We start from the raw sequence: 12,734 nt of genomic DNA on the forward strand, positions 1-12,734 counted from the left end.
GCCCAGATGCCCCTCAATTGAAGAATGGATGCAGAAATTGTGGTACATCTACACAATGGAGTATTACTCTGCAATGAAAAATAAGGAAATCATGAAATTTGCAGGTAAATGGTGGGACCTGAAAAGGATCATCCTAAGAGCTGTCCCAGAAGCAGAAAGACACACACAGTATATACTCACTCATATAGATATATAACATAGGATAAACCTACCAAAATCTGTACATCTAAAGAAACTAATCAAGAGAGAGGACCCTGACTAAAATGCTCAATCCCTATCCCAAAATGCAAAGAGGATGGACATCAGAAGAAGAAGAAAACAGGAAACAACCTAGGAACCTGCCACAGAGAGCCTCTGAAAGGCTCTACCCTGCAGACTATCAAAGCAGACGCTGAGACTTATGGCCAACTGTTGGGCAATGTGCATGGAATCTTATGTAAGAAGTGGGAAATAGTAAGATCTGGAGAGGACAAGAACCCCACAAGGAGAGCAACAGAACCAGAAATTTGAACACAGGGGTCTTCCCAGAGACTCATACTCCAACCAAGTACCAGGTATGGAGATAACCTATACCCCCACACAGACGTAATCCATGGCAGCTTAGTGTCCAAGTAGGTTACATAGTAATGAGAAGAGGGACTGCCTCTGACATAATCTGATTGGCCTGCTCTTTGATCACCTCCCCCTGAGGGCGGAGCAGACTTACCAGGCCACAGAAGATGACAATGCAGCCACTCCTGATGAGACCTGATAAACTAAGATCAGAAGGAAGGAGAGGAGGACCTCCCCTATCAGTGGACTTGGGGAGGGGCATGCTTGAAGAAGGGGGAGGGAGGATGGGACCAGAAGAGGAGGAGGGAGGGCCTTATGGGGGGATACTAAGTGAATAAACTGTAATTAATAAAAATAAATAAATTTTAAAAAATAAATAATTGGTTATAAAATTGTGATTTCAAGCTGATATTTTAATTAATATAAGCAATGTAAATCTTGGCTTGTTTGTATTGTAAATACTTCTTGTCAGGTCTTTGAAATGCTTAAAAAAGAAAGTGAATACATGAATTATAACAGCACTTAACTATTGAAGGAAATTTAATTAAGTAAGTTTGCAAATGAGACTATTTTAAAAAGCTTGAGTTAATTAGCCATAAACAGAGCATAATGTTACTTATTTTAATTTTACTGTATTTATGAAAACATTGCTATTTATATGCTTTAGTTCATTTTGTAAAGTAGATTTTAAATATTTAATATTATATAACTTCATTGAAATTTATAACCTACTTGAAATATATTCTTTTTATGAAGCCCCACTCAGACTTTCCTAAAAAAAATCTTCACATAACCTCTTTAAACAACAAATTGGTGCTTTTAAAAACAAAAAGTGCAGAAGAATGCATTCTGTTCCTGACTGAACTCTTTGGAGTGTCTAAGTACCAGGCACCACTGCGGTGGTGGGGACCCGGGAGTGATGAAAAGACAAGCCCCTGCCACTTCAGCTTGCACACAGGAGATACACAAACAGTAATAAATGTGCATCACTTGTTTGTTAGTTTTCCTAAATGTGTCTTTATATCACACGTAGACATGGAGGGAACTTAGCAGTGCGACCTAGGACACAGATTTGTAAGCCAGAGCAGCTGAGTTCAATGTGTAGCCCCTGATTATTAATAATATATAATATTAAATAATAACTGTTATTTATTATAATAACTGTTATTTCTGTGAGTGACGCAGCCTTCTGGGCTTCAGGTTTTTCATTCATAAGATGAGGATAATAATAGAGGTCTACAGTTGAATTACCAATGTTAACAAGATTAATATCTATAAAGCACTTAGAACAGTGCCTGACACATAAAACATGGTATCTATTTTGTTAGAGAAAATGTCTGGTCATAAGTGCTATGAAGGAAAATATAGTAGATTGAGGGGTCTGGAGTTGTACACGGAGGGAGATAAGAAATATTTTTTTAAAATAATTTATTTTTATTTTATGTTTATTGGTGTTTTTCCTGCATATGTCTATGTGAGAAGTAAAAATTTAAATAGTTTCCCTAGGATCCATCTTTCTGATTCAAGAGCCAGGTGTCAGAAAGGATGGCCAGTATATCACTGAAGCTGATATTATAAGCAGAGGGAAGTGCAAAGGCCCTGAGGCTGGAACAGGATTGCTAATTGTGAAGGAAGATCATGAAAAATTACGGCCTTCGCTTTGTTCAAAAATGTAATAAAAAATAAGAGATGGCTTTGATAAGAAATGCAACATGATCTTACTTATACTCTCTAGAGGTGTCTGTTGAGTGGCTCAGGCAAGATCATAAGAAGTCCAGATAAGACAATTCCAGACTAGCTTTTATATTCCTTCCCCATTATGAAAGAGAAACAATGGCAACTCAGACAAGAATGGCCACAAGAGTACTAGGAAATGGATGGACTCAGTACAGTGCTGTGGGCAGACCCAATGGAGTGCCCAGTAGAAAAAGATGGGGAGCCCTGCAAGCAAGTTACATATGTTTCTTTCAGCCAAGATCTGATGTTGGATACAGAGGTAGGTTTAGGTAGATTGTTTGACTTCACCAAGGCTGCAGTTTTGCCATGTGGCTGTGATGGAGGGAGAAGGTGCTGTGAATATGCACACAGGAGGAATTATTAACATGAATCAGGAGAGCCAAGCGGGGAGGTCAGTAGTCTGGACCTCCTCACTGGGGGGAGAAATGTTTTTTTTTTGGGGGGGGGTTTCTTTGTTTGTTTGTTTTTAATAGTGTTCAGAATCCAGATGCATTGAGCTACAGACTTTGGAATCATGGGTTGAGTAACATTGTGCCACCTGGGAGCCCATAAAATGCAGAGTCTTAGGCTTAACATCATCTTCCTGCAGGAGTATTCTCAGGAACCTCACACACAAAGCCTGGGTGAAGGTCTAGGTTAGTTCCCGAGTGCTGGCGCCTTAGGCGGAACAGAAACAGCAGACAAAAGCAGAAAGGCCAAGAACCTGGGAGGCTGGAGGGAAGACACACTGTCTATGTGGGCAACAAAACTGTCACAGTGATGACTACAGTGGAGGAGAGACAACTGAGAAAGGTACAAGGGGTAAGGCAGGTCCTCCAAGGGAAAAGCAGAGAATTACGGCAAGGCCCATCTGCATAACGTTGCCAAAGGGCTGGGGTCTTTTAAGGGGCATGAAGAGGATGCCATGGGTCTAGAAGCAGAACTTGCAGTCAGGAGCTAAGTGAGGTATGTAAGTGAAAAAAGCCACCATCTGAGAAAGCTTCTGGAAGAACAGTGTCCTCAGGGGCAGCCAGTATGGGCTACAGAGTGTAATACTGACACACTATCAGACTCACAGCTGTCAAGGAACCAAACACACTAAAAGGAACAGGTTTTGTTTCTTGGGGTTCTCTTCATAACTTGTACATGCTTTGCAAATCCTGGAACCTGTTACAGGGAGACCCTGCCTCCACCAAATACAATAAACAAACAAACAAACAAACAAACAAAAATGTAGCTGAGTGTTGAGGAGGCTGGTACAAAGCAGGTGTTATTTTACAGCCACATTACAAATAAGTAAGCAGAGGTACAAAGAGGTCTGCTTACATTTCACAAGATCCCTACAGGTGGGGAACAGATTCTGGATCCCAAACTAGGCCAGCACTCCACAGGTGGGATCTGGAATCTGTGTGTCTACCACTAGCTGCTATCTTCAATCCAATATTTAAAAAGTATGAAAGATACTTAAGACCATATCACAAACAAACACCACTCCCCTCTTTTATCATTCAGACACTCATGGGCATAAGAAACCTTAGGCAGTGTGTGTTTGTTCCCAAGTTACACAGACACACAGACATCAACTTCACTGTAGACAGAAGAAATCCGTCCAGTATTTAAAAAAAAACAAACAAAAAGCCGTAGAGAAGGCCATGTCATTACTGTCATCACTTATTCTAATGTCAAATGATCCCCCCTGACAGGATGCCTGCCTTGTGGCCTAAAGCTTTGCTGTTGAAGTCAGTTCCATTGCAGTGAGTCCTACGAAGACTGCCCTGCTGGGATCTGAAATTTGAAAGTCACCCTGTTCCGAGAATGTACCCTTTCTCTGTTTTCCTTCATGTTCTAGATGTTTCCTGTCCTGAATGATCTATCACATTCGTTAGATGAAGTCTAAAATGGACCAGATTTAGTATGATCCTGTCTAGTCTTGGAGGATCATCAGTATCAAAGGGTGTGTGGAGGCAGGATCCTTCATGGTAGGAACAAAACACTCCCAGTGGTGTGTCCTTATGGACAAGTACCAAGGAGGCCTGCTGTTCGTGAGTCAGGGTCCAGGTCTCAGGAGAGAGACTCCAGATATTCTGGCTAAATACAAATGTATGACCTAACTACCACCAGGACTTAGAAATCACTTCTATCTGTGCCATTAATTGGCCATCACATGAAGATGTGTGGTAACTACATTAACTCAGTAAGAACTCAGTAACTCCTGTGTTGAGGTATTAAGAGTCTCCTGGGAATGCTAGTAAATTTAGGTATGCCCTGGTTACTCGCATGCCTCACTGCGTGCCTGTGCCCGTTGATGCCCCTCACGCTATGACTCTCTTCAGACAGAAAAGTGATCTTGGAACTACAGCCACCATCGTTACTACCATCTCATTGACGGCTGTTGGAGCTACCACCGGGGTATTAGCCATGAGTCATACTGGGCAGACTGCTCAGACCCTGAACAATCATTTAGCCAATGTAGCTCATGCCTTAGTTGTACATAAAGGAATTAATGCTCAACTAAAAGGAAGCTTGATGGTGTTCAATCAGAGGATTGACCTCGTGCAGGAGCAAATTGATACCCTATGGCAAATCGCTCAACTTGGCTGTCAATGAAAATATACTGGACTTTGAGTCACTTGCATATAACATGAGAATTTTTCATATACTGCAAATCTGTCTAAACAATTGTCGAGCTATATTTTAGGTAATTGGACTGGAGAATTCGATACTACGATGGAGCAGCTGAGAGTGGCCATTGTCACAGTAAATTCTACCAGAGTGGACGCAGGACTAGCCACAGGATTATCATCATGGATTGCTGCAGCCATGAATCATCTGAAGGAATGGGCGGGCATGGGAGCGTTAGCAGGCTTTCTGGTGTTGGTCTCCTTGGTTTGCCTGTGGTATATATGCAAGATTAGAGTCTCACAACAGTGTGATGCAGCCTTGATCATTCAGGCCTTTACAGCCATTGAAGCAGGACATTCTCCCCAAGCATGGTTGGATACCATAAAAAGCTAAAATGTTATGCTCAGGACGCGAGGCTAAGCACTGCACTCAGGGTCAGCCGCTTTGGACCCAGAGAAGAGCATGTCTGGTTGCATGCGGGTTGATGCCCCAGGTCCCGCCTCTGAGAAAAAGGTATCAGACGGGTCTGATGCTCTTTGGGTGGATGACACCTAAACGAACATCGGTACAAAGTCCCAATTTATTTCTAATATCAGAGATCAGACCTCTACTCTTGCCTGATGTGTCTAAAACAAAAAGGGGGAACTGTAGAGAGCTGCGGAATGCTATGCCTTAAAGATGGAGCTGGTTTCCGCCTTCCACCTTCCCGATGGTGAGTGCTCTCTGTCAGGAACAATTCCACATTTGGCTAAGGATGAGGATCTGACTTGCTTCCATGTATGTGGACCTATCTGCATTGCCCACGTGGCACACCTGGGTTGGCTATCCAGAGGCTATTTAAGCTGTGGGCTGGCTTTCCCCAGGGTCCGAGGATTGTTCAAGGTTTCTGAATAAACTGCATTGAAAAAAAAAAAAAAGAGTCTCCTGGGAAGAGAACCGAAAAGGAAAAAAAAAAAAAAAAAAAAAAAAAAAAAGCAAGGAAGGTAGTGACATTCTCATACAGAGTTGGCTTGTACCTATGTCATAGTCCAAAAGTATGTGCAAAGGCTTTACATATATGGTGGAGCATCCATTATAAACTCTGGGATTTAGGTTAGGGTCAGATGGAAGGGGAGGAGGTCCTCCCCTATCAGTGGACTGGGGACGGGGCATGGGAGGAGATGAGTGAGGGAGGGAGTGCTGGATTTGGTGGGGATGAGGGTGGGGCTACAGCTGGTATACAAAGTGAATAAATTGTAATAAATTAAAAAAATATATATTAAAAATATATATTAAAGTCCAAGCCTAGCTACCACAGAAATAAGTAAAGTGAACTTGACACATTCACCATCACCGGGCACATCTGCGTGGAATGGCTTGCTTAGAAATGCTGCTAACAGACCCCTCAGTACTCTGCAACAGCACTCCCTCAACATTTGATGAAAACTTAGGAACACAGTATATGCTTCAAAGTCCCCAGCATCTGCCTAGCTGGCAGCGAACAAGGTTCTTTTAACACATTAGCAATGAGCTAAGCACATTCGGGTCACGCGAGCTCTGGTCTGAGGCCCAGCCTCTCCTCCTAACTGCCAGGAAAGTCAAGTGTGGGTACCCTTAACCCCCAGCTCTGCAGCCTCCAGCTCTGCAGTTGATGCACTGGATAAACTGTACCTATCAATCATTGTTGCTAAGTTTTCATCCTCAAAGGAGCATTTTTAGTCAATCATTTTTCCTGACATGATACTTCAGTGCCACAAGATGTATGAATCTTATTTTGTCCTTTAAGTTGATATTTTATACATAAGGTATAACCTTTGTTTACTGGTACCTATGGATCCATGTTTGCCCATCTACATGGGACACTGTCCCTCTAAGGAGGCAGGAGATAATGATTTCCATTTTTAGGGAACAGTAAGCCTCAGGCACAGTAAGGCTGCTTTTTTCTTTTTTCTCATGGAGCTGACTCATATATGGTTTATATGCATGCTGAATGTTCCTCTGGGTCCCGTGTATTAATGGCTCAGTCCCTACTACCTTTATTAAGGGGTGGGGAGAACTTTGTCAGGGTCTATTGAGAAGTGTTAGGTTATTAGGGCTGTGCCCAGAAAGATGACGTTTCTTCCTCTGTCTCTTTCTGCTTCCTTGTTGCCATGAGTTTAGCAGCTTACTCCCCTGGGCCACAGCCTCAAAGTAACCAAGCCGAAGGACTAGGGACTACAACCTTTAAACTGAGAGCCAAAATAAGCCTTTCCTTGTTCACACTCATTATGTTAGATAGTTTGCTACAGTAAAGGAAATGTGAATCAAGCTCATTAGAATGATTACATTTATTATAACCCTGAGCCATGCTATATATGACTCAACTGTGCAAAACAGTGCATATGAGTTAACAAAACGTAATCACTGTGGTGAGCATACCTCTCCAGAGTACCTTCTTAGAGCTTCTAAGTCATCATGGAACCACAATGACAACAGAACCTGAGCTAGGAAGGACTGGTCTACTTAGTCACTGCCTTTTTTTATCAAATTAGTAAGCCAGATCCTTTTCTGAGGCAGGTGGGTAGCTAGCTAGACAGACAGACAGGAAGGCAGGCAGACAAATAGATAGCTGGCCCATATTTTATACCTTATTTCTTAGGAAAGAGATTCTTAGGAACCATGAACAAAATATCCAGCTAAATACATCATAAAAAATTGCTTTTTCATGAATCTCACTGAGAAAGGGAAATAGAAAAGACAGAGGAAGTGCTCAAAGAGAAGGAACAGGACAGAGAGTGCTGAGGGAAATGAGTGTGGGGATCTGATGTGGGGAGAGCTGGGGGATTGGGGACAGAAGGCATGCAGAGAGGACAGAAACCATGGCCTGGGCCATCCCTGAGATAGGCTGGAGACCTATAGCAGGGTAGGCTTCTGGTAAGACATAGGGGTGATTCTAGCGGAGACCCCCTACTAATGGGAGACATGCTAGACTGAAGAGGTTACCCTCTAACCAGACAGGACTCTTAGTAGAGGGATGGGAATACCAACCCACCCACAAAAACTTCAATGCAAAATGTACCTTGCCCTACAAGATGTGCAGGGATAAAGACAGAGCAGAGATTAAGGCAATATCCAAGCAATGTCTGGCCACACCATGAGAGAGAGCCAACCCCTCTAACACTATTAATGACACTCTGCTATGCTCACAGACAGGAGCCTAGCATAGCTGTCCTTTGAGAGTCTCTACTTAGCAGCAGATCAAAAAAGACGCTGAACGTCGGACAGAGCACAGGGAGCATTCTGGAAGAGTGGGAGGAAGGGATAGAAGGTCCTAGAGGGAACAGGATCTCCACAAGAAGACCAACAGAGCCAACTAACCTGGGCCCAGTGGGCTTGCAGAGACTGAAACACCAACCAAGGACCATGTATAGACTAGACCTAGGCCTCCTACCAATATGTACACAATGGACAGCTTGGTCTTCATGTGGGTTCCCTAGTAAGGGGAGTGGGGGCTGCCTCTGAAAGGACTCTGCTTTTTGATCACTTTTCCCTGGTGGGGTTGCCTTCCCAGGCTACCAGGGTAGAGGATGTACTCAATCCTGATATGACTTTATGGGCTGGGATAGGTAGGTGGTGGTGTTGGACTCCCCTTTTCTGAGGGGAAGAAGAAGGGAAGATGGGAAAGAGGGAAGGAGGAGAGGAGGGAGGGAGCTACGATTTGAATGCAAAGTGATTAAAAAAATAAATAAAATTAAAAAATTAAATTTCAAAATTAAAAAAAATGCATCTATTTTTTTTTAAGTTGTGAAACTATAATGGAGAAAAACCAAAATGAGCTTTAGCTGAATAATGTCTAATATAAGGTCCAGTATATTTTATGTACTATATTAATTTATTATGATTAGTGCTTTTATTTTGAGACAAGGTCTCAGATTGTTTCCAAGACCTGCATGGAACTTTCTATTTAACCTAGGACCCTTCTTCCTCAACCTTTCAAGTACTGGGATTATATGTGTAAATCAATACATTCAGCTCTTTTTTATTATCAAAAATGTGTACATTTAGCATTGCTTATAAAACAAGCAATATTCGTTTTTTATATGTATTTCTCCGTATTTTTTATCTTTTCAGTGAAATTTTGAAATTGCAGAGCCTTTAGAGACAAAAGGTCAAATAGACTCAGGTAAACTCACTTTGCAAACACAGTTGAAGGGAATGTTACTTCTCTTTCCAACCAAGGTGTCAGCCAAAGTTCAGTGATTTTATTTTCTGTGACTTGATAACAATCAAATCTTTGTCTCTCAGATATTTGTAGGGAAAAGAAACATCACTTCATAATATTTATCTAGCTGAGTCAATACACAGAAGACCTGTTCTCAAATCACGTCACCTTCCGCCTTTGGTGAAATGTATCAAAACTGTGGCTCAAGGAACTAATAGAAGCAGCCACTTGGGGAGCGAGATAAAACAGAAGCTGGCCTCTGAAGGGTCTTGTTGAGTTGTCAATGGCGTGTAAGCATGGGGGCAGAGAGAATTAACAGGTACTCCTGTATCAGTTTTCTCCAGGTCACATAAAGGAGAGAGCTCACAAAGAGGAGAAAGTCTTATTGCTGCTGCCCCAAGTTCAGGTGCCCCTCCCCCAAACATTTCTCAATAATGACTGTTTCACTGCCAGTTTTTCTTCTGGATATCAGCTGTGCTGCTGCCTGAGGCACTCTATGCCAGAAATTACACTCTTGCCAGAGAGCTGTAAGACAACCTGAATGGTTGACTTGTAGGGAGGGTAGAGTGAGGAGTGGCCATGAGCATGTGCTGTTGCTTGTTCCCCTTGTCTGCTTCTCTCATTTCTCTGGGATAAGGACATAGCAAACTCTTGCATATTAGGTCAAACCAAAGTGAAGAGGGCTTGCACTGGTGTGTTTACTCTCAACAAGCCACAGATGTTTAATATTTGCCAACTTCACATAAGTTTTCTTGCCACATAAAAGCATTAAACAATAAATTCTAATATAATCAATGCTCTGGAAAATTAATGATACAGTTGACACACACACACACACACAAAATACCAAAGAAGTGTTTGGGGATGAGCTTTTAGGCTGAAATCTAGACTTCTGTTTGCCACACATCAGCCACAGGTTAGCATAATCTCAGGCAACCAGCAATTCATTTGAAAGGCAGACATGGTTTTGCCCCAACACCCATACCAACTATGCCATCTGCATGCTCTGTTTTCAGTCTGGCTGTTCTGCCTCACTGTTTGGCCTTTTAAAATACTTGATTTCAAAGCTTCTAATCAAGTAGTTTCTTCTCTGCAAAGTCTTCCTGTAAGTTTTAAAATTATAATTGAATGATCTCCAGGCTGGTCCCTGTGGCCACGCAATTATTTCTTGCTTACAATTTAGCAAAGGTAACCTCTCTTCCATTTGAATTATCATAAATCAGAAAAACTCCAAATTGAGTGGAAGACAGTAGGAACCTATTTTTTTGATAGTTTTTTCATCTTCCTTAGTAAAGTGTAAATCCATTGGTTAGTATATTTTTGTGGTATAGAAGACAAATGTAGATCTATATTTCAAATTACTTAGATATAACACTGTGATTCAGAAAGGACCTTAAAAATTAGCCACAGCATTTGCCATTGACTCTCCCTTCTTCTACTGTTAACTGGTCACTGTCTTTGCTTCAGGTGTTACACTTGAGAATGTCACAGAAGTGTTAGAAGAACCATTATCCCTGCACTCAAGCACCTGAGCTGGGATATGTTAAGCTGTACTCCATTGTACGTCAGGAAATATAGGGAAAAAACAATTTGATTGATTGTTTCAGGAGCTTTTCCATGGACAAGACATTGTTTGAATGAGCTTCACACCAGCTCACATGCTGGAACCTGGAGACTTACATATTCCTTTGTTCTCACTTCATTTGCACACAATGTGATTTGTGACTTTTAGCTCTTAAGGTAGTATCTGGGCAACCAATAGCAGCCATAAGGCTCATAAACTGTAGATTCAAATGATGACACAGTGCTAATCACTTTCCTAGTGAAATGCCAATTAGTATTAAGAAACTCTACTTTCTGGGACCCTCATATCAGACTAGGGCCAGTCACCTATGAATTTATAACAATCTTCTCTCCAAATAAAATAGTCTATGGCTGTGCTCAGCACAAATACCAGAAGATAACACAGTGAGACCTACCAACAGGTGTTTAAAGAGTAACAATGATAAGGGTTTGAACCTTTTCTTCCTTTTGAATTCCTCACTATATTCCTCAACACTGCACATGCACAATCTCTTTTATTTTGTTATGACCAGTAATTACCTTCATCTCTTTAGGATTCTATAATGATTTCATGTTGATTATAAACAACAGCCATGGATTTTTCACTGGGCTTTGAAGTCCCAGTAAAAGTTGGAGGCGGATTCAGTTTGTATGAACTGCTTCAGTCTTCACAGGAAAACATCTTCCCTGTGTCTTCACAGTGATGAAGGGAATGCAGCACTTTCTTAGATGTCTTTTTCATGGTTGCTAATCTTTTGGAAAAGAGCTTTGCCTTCATGACCTAATCACATCCAAAAGGTTCCATCTCCTATCTCATCACATTGGAGATTAGCTGCTAACAAGTTTATTTTAGGAACATAAATGTGTTCTAACTTTTAGCAGTTGGACATGTCTACACAACCCCCGCTGATGTGTACATACCTACCACACAGTCCAAATTCTCTTCCAGATAGAGCCATGTTCTCCCTAGAAGACTTCATGACCGCTTTTGTCAAATATCAGTGAGTAATAGTGATAAGAAGCAGCTAGACAAATAGCACAGTGGTAGTTCAAAACTTTGTTTCCTTAAATAATGGACCCCACCAAATCTGATCAATTTTGATTCAAGGTAGGCAAACTATAGGCACATTCCATATAAATGTCATCGAGTTTTCTTTATATGATTTGACCCTTTTAATTTAGTTTTTAATATTTTTATGTGTATGACTGTTTGCTGTGTGTACAAGCACCATATCAATGAGGTCAGAAGAGGGAGTCTCATACCCTGAGACTAGAGTTATAGAAGATTGTAAGCTGTCATGTGGGTGTTGAGAACCAAACTCAATTCCTTTGCCAGAGCAGCCAGTGCTCTTATCCACTGAGTCATCTCTCTAGCCCCTCAAATTTATTTTAAGAACATTTAAGACAATGCATGTTTGGCTTTGGCCTTTTACATTACTGCATTCATGTTTATAACTCAGAAGGTTTCCCTTTTCAGCAAAGATGATTCTTTAATAATTGATCTTTCTTTCTCTGTCTCTGTCCCTCTCTATCTCTCTCTCTCTCTGTTTCTGTTTCTGTGTGAGAGAGAGACAGAGGGAAAGAGAGAGAGAAAAAGCAAGCGAGAGAGAGAGAGAGAGAGCTTACATCAGGATATGAAGAGCTATATACAAAACAGACTGAAAACTAGTTAAGACAACTTCAGGCAATACTGAAAAAGCATAGAAATCTGCAGGAATCAAAATATGAAGAGTTTTGAGAAAGGACCACAGATACAATTTCTGACCATATTTTATCTAAGTATGAAAAATGTGCCCATCAAATACAAAGAAAAAGGGGACATAGCCTTCCAAAGCTTGAAAACTGCTATGAAACAATAGTCTTTCTTTTCTTTAGTTTCTGCTATTTTTCCTTCAAAAAAAATGATCCATTAGAAACACCAATTAAGAGAAAAACCAAACTTGATAAAATCATTTAAAAAGTAAAAGCAGACTGAGAACTTTGTGTAAAATTTATCTTTCAAAGACACTTGTGTTTACTTAAAGACACTCCTGGAAGAAGTTGCTAGTTTAAACCTTATGATGGCTTCTTTCCTCCAAAGGCTATGGTGGGAATTTTATTT

At 41.1% G+C, this 12,734-nt stretch overlaps 1 protein-coding gene across 1 annotated transcript in view; it reads right to left on the bottom strand.

Moving 5' to 3' along the window:
• Positions 1 to 12,734, bottom strand: part of Kcnn2 (potassium calcium-activated channel subfamily N member 2) — a 139,726-nt gene that overhangs the window by 76,206 nt on the left and 50,786 nt on the right. The window lies entirely within an intron of this gene.

Source organism: Meriones unguiculatus, chromosome 2 (assembly GCF_030254825.1).
Source record: "Meriones unguiculatus strain TT.TT164.6M chromosome 2, Bangor_MerUng_6.1, whole genome shotgun sequence".
NCBI classification, from domain to species: domain Eukaryota; kingdom Metazoa; phylum Chordata; class Mammalia; order Rodentia; family Muridae; genus Meriones; species Meriones unguiculatus.